This window comes from Suncus etruscus, chromosome 7, assembly GCF_024139225.1.
Source record: "Suncus etruscus isolate mSunEtr1 chromosome 7, mSunEtr1.pri.cur, whole genome shotgun sequence".
In the NCBI taxonomy this organism is placed as follows: domain Eukaryota; kingdom Metazoa; phylum Chordata; class Mammalia; order Eulipotyphla; family Soricidae; genus Suncus; species Suncus etruscus.
In genome coordinates, this window is record NC_064854.1 from 78,321,634 (window position 1) to 78,330,177 (window position 8,544).

The following is an 8,544-nucleotide window of genomic DNA, read 5'->3' on the forward strand; positions in this document are numbered from 1 at the left end:
ATGGTCACCTTCTCTACAATATATTTTCTAGTTGAAAGCAAATTCTGAAGAGAATTTAATATTGTGCAGGATAATTTACATAGACCTCTTGGAACAATGTTAAGTTTGGGTCAGAGTCAAGTTGAGACAAAAAAGGCATAAACATGTCACTTAGTAAATCATTGTTATTATCACTAATATAGAAATAGTAATATCTTAAATTATAACCCAGCACTTTTCACTCAGCAGAAGTTTTCCTTACTATTTATCCAGATTGAGGATCTTGGAAGATGCACTTCCATTGAGTTTTTTTTTCTAATTTTACATATTTTAAGAGATTTCTAAAATCTTTTCAGAATTTCCTGTCTCAGTAAACAAGCAAACTGCAATTTGTATTTTTAAGCTACTTTGTAATAAATGTATATAAAGATTCAAACATTTTTTCTTTTAAATTGAAGACATATTTGAATTCAGAGTTATCCTTGATAAATCCATATTTACCAGTCAAACTTTATTTCTTTTTCTGCTTGAGAACAGATTATAATTTTAGGAGAAAACAAATCATGGTCCTAGTTTCCAGGATTCTGATCCATTATGATTTTTTACCCCATATTTAATTTTATAAACATTTATTGAAAGACTTCTATATAAAAGTTTTCTTACTTATAAAACTGAACTAATATAAAATATTTCAATGAAAATAGGATGATGACAGAAGTTCTGTTATGATCTATCTTGTATGGTAAGTGAAATTTCTTCTGCTCAATGACATCTATCACTCACAATCATTTTATCTAAAATGGTGTAAATATTGCATTGTCTAAAAGTATTTTATTCTAGAAATTATCTCAAATATATTATTAGTTTGTCTTTCTTTTATTTTAATACAAATATTTAAATTTTTGAGACTATATATATATAAATTTATATATATTATATATATATAATATATATATAAATTTTATATATATATATATATATATAAATTTTTGAGTTACTATAGGTATAAGGCCTTGCCATGCCACTATGGATTTAGTCCCTGGTCTCTGGTTAGTCCCTGGTCTGTCCCACATACCTTGGTCTTGCATCAAAACAAAAGCAAATAATACACACAAAAATGCAAAACACTACCTAAAGTTCTACTATATGAACTGGAAAATGTATATCTATATGTATATATATATATATATATATATATATATATATATATATATATATAAAATAAAGCTGAACATTGTGACTATAAAATAAAATGTGGGTTGAAGCAAAAAGTTCTCACTTGTTGATATAAATTTAATGATACACTTAACTTCCATTAAATGCAAAGAACTTTAACCATTTCAATATATTTGGCCTTATAATGAAGTGCTTGGTACCTGCCTTCTAAGCAAATTACACAAATGAAACCAGAATTGAGTGAGGAATCTCACCATCACTGAGAACAAATACTCAGCATTAATATAGGCAATGCCAGATTTCCATCATATTGTTATTTATCATACATTTCCAGCTATAATACCAGATGAGCAGAACTACTTCAAAATATTATGCAATCACATATATGTGCATGTAGATGGCACAACATATGGGGTACCATTTTGACTTAGGGTAAATTTAATCAAAGTAGCAATTATGAAACATGTTCAAAACAAAATAAATTACCATCTAACCTCCTGTACTTAAGTAATTTTCTTACACTGATTTAGAAATACATTTTAAATATAAGAGGATCCTAAGTATGTACAATATATACAGAGGACACTTTTTATGAGGTTGAATGAAGATAGCAACAGCTTTTGGTCACTGACAGTAGCATAAAGCATGAGTCACACTATAATATTTAAAAGCATAAACAACTAAGCCAGGAGAGTAAAATCATGGCTGACTTCCTATTACTGTTGACTGCTATTCTATAATGAATCTGGTTTAAGTCCACTAGTTGTAAATTTAATGACATGTACATCATAAGATTGAATTGCTTTCCCCTTTAGGGTGTAAAGTTTATGTCTTCTATCAACAAAAGCCAAACTGCTTAATGGCTGTTCAATTAATGTTTTTGTACTGCTTTTATACCCAGCATTATATGATGAACTCTTAAAAGGTATTTAAATACAAAACTTTAATGAAAACACAACTCTTATTTACAACTGCTTAATACTTTTTGATAGTTTCAAACTCCCTTCTAGAGAAGTTTAGAATATCCCTAGATATTGAAAATTATTTTCTGCTGCCAGGAATGTCAAATTTTGGGAAAAGTTTATTTGAAGATTGAAGCAGATTTCAAACCAAAGTGAATCTGTCAACCAAGTCAAATATTATACTTGATTAATTGTGCTAACTTTAGTTTCTGTATTTCAATAGTATTTTAAATTAGAATGATTTGTAGAAATTGATATTTTTATTTTTTTAAATTTTACACTTTGAAAGTCTATTAAATTAGCTATGAAGGTATTCCTTACCCATATTTTAGTAGAAGTTTTGTGAATTTGTTGAATTATATTTTCATTGAAAAATGCTATTTTAAAACGTAACAAAAGTGATATATACTGTGTGTATTTATTAGGCAAAGAGTATTATGTTCACTCAATTGTTGTTGTACCATAATAAATCAAATATCCTAAATAAGAGAATAACTATTGTACAAATTATTGTATACTTTAATCTTTGGAACTAGTCTGGAACCATTAGACACAATTGAAACAAATGAAAAGAAAAAGACAATGAGACTTATGGGAAATTATAGTACACATTTCATTAGGGAAACTCTGGGTCTTTTTGATGTTAATGAATTTTGCAAAGACAAAAACACAGGTGATGTATTTTAGAACAACTGTGATTGTCCATTTGTTCTTATGGTGACTGGCATATAAAGAAAAGTTCATAGGGAAAAAGAGATGGTGATTTAAGAGATGCCAAATGTTCTTGGCAATATCCCATTAGAGAAATAATTTACCACATGGTTGTTGAAATTTAAATTCTAACTGCTTATGATAAGGTAAACCTACTTTTTGGTTTAACACGTGTTTAGTCTTTTAAAAAATAATTTTTTATTGTGACCAAAGTGAATTACGAATCTTTCACAGTCATATTTAAGGTACATAGTGACAAAGAATCAGGGCCATTCAAAACCACCAGCATTGTTCCCCCTCCACCCTGGTTCCCAGCATGCATCTCAGATTTCCCTAATTTGCCCCATGGATTACTAGTATAACTGCTCCCCTCTGTGTATAGCTTGTTTTAGATTGGTTATTGATTCTGTTGTCATTGACTTTGGGTTTGATGTTTGAGTCTGAGTATTTTTTATTTCCACTCAATGTTCAAATGACTGTTTGGTCCTAGTACCATCCAATTTTTCCCCTCTCATTCATGAGGCAGCATAAGATGATTTCAGTTATGTGGTTCTGTTGGGAAAAAAGAAAAAGAAAACCAAAACTGGGAAGATTCTGTCTAGATGTTATAGATATCAATTTAAAAGAAGAAAAACAGAACAACAACAACAACAACAACAAAAACAAACAAAAACCCAGTAACTACAAAAAAAGCGCCCAACTATAAAAAAACCACTATCATTATATAATAACCATGAGAAAGGAAGAAAAGAAAAAGAAAAAACTCACGAAGAAAGAGAGAAAAACTTAATAACCCATATTAGAAATGAAAAGGGGGAGATTACAAAAGGTAATCAGACACTACATTGAGAAACTTTATGCTACTAAACATGAGACCCTTGAAGAAATGGATACATACTTGGAATCTTATAACCTTCCATAGTTGAATAAGGAGCATTTAGCATATCTGAACACCCCCATTACTATTGAGATTAAAATGGTAATCAAATGTTTCCCCAAAAACAAAAGCCCAGACCCATATGGATTCATTAATGAGTTCTTTCAGACCTTTCAATAGGAAATACTACCAATACTTGCCAGGCTCTTTCATGAAATTGAAAAAATGGGAACACTTCCAAACAGCTTTTATGAAGCCAAAATAACCTTGATACCAAAACCAGACAGAGATGCTGCCAAAAAATAAAATTATAGACCAATATCCCTGATGAACACAGATGCAAAGATCCTCAACAAAATCCTGGCAACTAGGATCTAATGCCTCATCAAGAAGATCATCCAAAACGATCAAGTAGGTTTCATCCCAGGAATGCAAGGAAGGCTTAACACCATAAATCTATCAACATAATACACAACATCAACAACAAGAAACATAAAAATCACATGATTATATCAATAGACAAAGAGAAGGCATTTGATAAGGTCCAACACCCATTCTTGATCAACACTCTTAGCAAGATGGGAATGAAAGGAACCTTTCTCAATATAATCAAGGTCATCTACTACAATCCTATGGCAAATATTATCCTCAATGGAGGAAAAACTAAAAGCTTTCCCTCTGAATTCTGGTACAAGACAATGCTGTCATCTCTCACGACTCCTATTCAACATAGTACTGGAAGTACTTGCTATAGCGATTAGGCAAGAAAAAGATATCAAGGTAATCCAGATAGGAAAATGAAGAAATCAAGCTTTCACTGTTTGCAGATGACATGATACTTGGAAAACCCTAAAGAATAACAAAAGGCTTATAGAAACAATAAATTCATATAGCAATGTGAAGGCTATAAAATGAACACAAAAATTCAATGACCTTTTTTATACACAAATAATAATAAAGAAATGAGAAGAAATGGACATTAAGAAAATCACCCCATTCACAGTAATGTCACACAAACTCAAATATATTAAAGTCAACTTGACAAAGACTTGAAGAACCTATACAAAGAAAACTATAAAACCCTTTTCCAGGAGAGAACACACGGAAATGGAAACATATACACTGCTCATGAATTGGCAGTGTTAACAACATTAAAATGGCAATAGTTTCCAAAGCATTCTATAGATTTAATGTGATCCCTCTAAAGATACACATGACATTCTTCAAAGAAGTGGATCAAACTGTTCTAAAATTCATTTGGAAAAATAAACACCCTCAAATAGCTAAACCAATTTTTGGGAAAAGGAATATGAGAGGCATTATTTTCCTCAACTTTAAACGTAGTACAAAGCAATAGTTATCAAAATATCATGGAATAAAGACAGACCCTCAGATCAATGGAATCGGCTTTAGTACTCCGAGAATGTTCCCCAGACATATAATCACCTAATTTTTGATAAAGAAGCAAGAAATCCTAAATGGAGCAAGAAAAGCCTCTTCAACAAATGATGTTGGCACAAAGGTTAGTCACTTGCAAAAAAGCGAACATAGACCCCAGTTAACATCATGTATGAAAGTAAAATCCAAATGGATTAAAGACCTTAATATCAGACCTGAAACCATAAGGTATATAGAACAACACGTAGGTAAAATACTTCATGACATTGAGACTAAAGGCATCTTTAGGGAGAAAACAGCACTATCTAAACAAGTGGAAGCAGACATAAACAGATGGGAATATATTAAGCTGAGAAGCTTCTGCACCTCAAAGGAAACAGCCCCCAGGACACAAGAGCCACCCACTGAGTGGGAGAAACTATTTACCCAATACTCATCAAATAAAGTGCTAATATCCAACATATACAAGTCATTGATGGAACTTTACAAGGAAAAAATCTAATCCGATCAAAAACTGGGGAGAAGAAATGAACAGATACTTTGACAAATAAGAAACACAAATCCCAAAAGGCACATGATAAAATGCTCCACATCACTAGTCATCAGGGAGATGCAAAAAAGAGAAGGAAAATAAAGTCAAAAACTACCAAATCAAAACAAAACAAGAAAAAGTAGGAAAAGTAGGGGGGAATGCCAAACCCTCCCACTCCAGCACCCCTACTTTTTCTTGTTTTGATTTGATTTGGTAGTTTTTTACTTTATTTTCCTTCTCTTTTTTTCTTCCACTTTTCTCTTTCTTTTTCACTCTTGTGGTTATTATTTGGTGATTTATTTTTATTTTTATTTTTATTTGCCGGGTGCTTTTTTTCTTTTCTTTTTCTTTTTTCTTCCAGTTTTCTTTCTCTTTTTTTCTCTTCTTCTTTCTTTTTTTGGTAGTTGTTACCAAATTTTTTCCTCCCTTTTTTCTTATTCTCTTTATCTCCAAATGACTGTGGAATGGATGCTCAATCTACAATAAGCTGTAAAGTGGAGACCAGTTGCACTAGCATTCTGGGGGTAAAGGAGGGATATATAGGATACATGCTGGGAACAGAGGTGGAGGAAGGACAGCACTGATGGTGGGAATGCCCCTCATTCATTGTCACTCTGTACCATAAATGATACAGTGGAAGATTTGTAATGCACTTTGGTCACAATAAAAATTAAAAAGAAATAAAAATAAAAAAGAAACTTAATTTTGAAGTTTAATTACATCATTGTATGCTAAGCTATATATCAATAAACTGCCTTTGGTTCTAAAATTGCTTTGAAAATTCTCAGATATATTTATACTTAAGATGTTTACAAATAAATATAAAGCAATATACTTAGAAACTCACACATTTGTGTGAAGTTATGTCACTGTGTTTTTGTTTGTTTGCTTGGTTGGTTGATTGGTTTTTGGGTCACACCCGAACGATCAGGGGTTACTCCTGGCTCTATGCTCAGAAATCGCAGGCACAGGGGACCATATGGGATGCTGGGATTTGAACCACCGTCCTTCTGCATGAAAGGCAAATACCTTACCGTTATGCTATCTCTCCGGCCCTCTGTCATTGTGTTTTAAAGTTATCTATTATTTTAAAGTAATATATTTATGTGCAAAAAAATATTGATTAGAATATACAATTTTCAAATGCAGATCAAATATATTAGTCAAATATCAGGGTTATTTCTGCAAATAAGGTAAACTTATTTTTAGCACAATAATGATAAATAATTATCTAATGATAATTAGAAAATGAAAAAACATATGTGACATATTTTAACTGTCCTAAGAACAAATATTTTAAAGACGTTTACCATATAAATTTATTAATAGTTATTAAATTAATCCTATATGTATTATGGTCAATTTATAATTTTATATATAAATAAATTAGAATTCATAATTGTACATTGGGAATATATCTAGAAAATTGTACATGTCTAAATAGTATGTAGAAAGTAAATCTAGAAAAATACAGAGACAAGTTCATGATTTACTCATGTTTATATTTCATAAATGCTCTCATCAGTTTGGACTTGTGTCTGAGTTATAATTTAAAAAAGTTAATCCTTGGAACTGTAGAGATAGTACAGCTTGTAGGGCACATGGCTAAACCAGGTTTCTATCCCAGGCATCTGATATCTCCAGCATACCATCAGGAGTAATTCCTGGGTGCAAAGCCTCAAGTAACTCCTGAGCATTGCCAACTATGACCAACAACAAACAAACAAAATCAAAAAAGAGTTAAGCTCTTTCTCAAAAAGACCACTATTTTTTTTTCAATTTGAAAGGTAAAGATTGGCTACATTTATTCAATCAATGTCTTCAAATTGTTAAAACAAACAAACAAACAATAAAAGCCAAACATGTTTTAAATGCTGAACCGCTGAGATAGAGCTGGGCTTATTGTGTGCTTCCTTGCTTGTGGAGGACACTGGTTTTGATCCCTGGCATGAGATGGTCACATAAGCATCACAAGGAGAAGCATCCCTCAAGCATTATCAGGCATAAAGTCACATCACATCAGCCCCCAAAATAAAATACAAAAGATACTACATTTAATTATATCTTCTTTTTTTTTTTAATTTTTTTTTATTTAAACACCTTGATTACATACATGATTGTGTTTGGGTTTCAGTCATAAAAGGAACACCACCCATCACCAGTGCAACATTCCCATCACCCAAGTCCCAAATCTCCCTCCTCCCCCCCAACCCCCGCCTGAACCCTAAACAGGCTCTACATTTCCCTCATACATTCTCAATATTAGGACAGTTCAAAATGTAGTTATTTCTCTAACTAAACTCATCACTCTTTGTGGTGAGCTTCCTGAGGTGAGCTGGAACTTCCAGCTCTTTTCTCTTTTGTGTCTGAAAATTATTATGACAAGGGTGTCTTTCATTTTTCTTAAAACCCATAGATGAGTGAGACCATTCTGCGTTTTTCTCTCTCTCTCTGACTTATTTCACTCAGCATAATAGATTCCATGTACATCCATGTATAGGAAAATTTCATGACTTCATCTCTCCTGACAGCTGCATAATATTCCATTGTGTATATGTACCACAGTTTCTTTAGCCATTCGTCTGTTGAAGGGCATCTTGGTTGTTTCCAGAGTCTTGCTATGGTAAATAGAGCTGCAATGAATATAGGTGTAAGGAAGGGGTTTTTGTATTGTATTTTTGTGTTCCTAGGGTATATTCCTAGGAGTGGTATAGCTGGATCGTATGGGAGCTCGATTTCCAGTTTTTGGAGGAATCTCCATATCGCTTTCCATAAAGGTTGAACTAGACAGCATTCCCACCAGCAGTGGATAAGAGTTCCTTTCTCTCCACATCCCCGCCAACACTGTTTATTCTCATTCTTTGTGATGTGTGCCATTCTCTGGGGTGTGAGGTGGTATCTCATCGTTG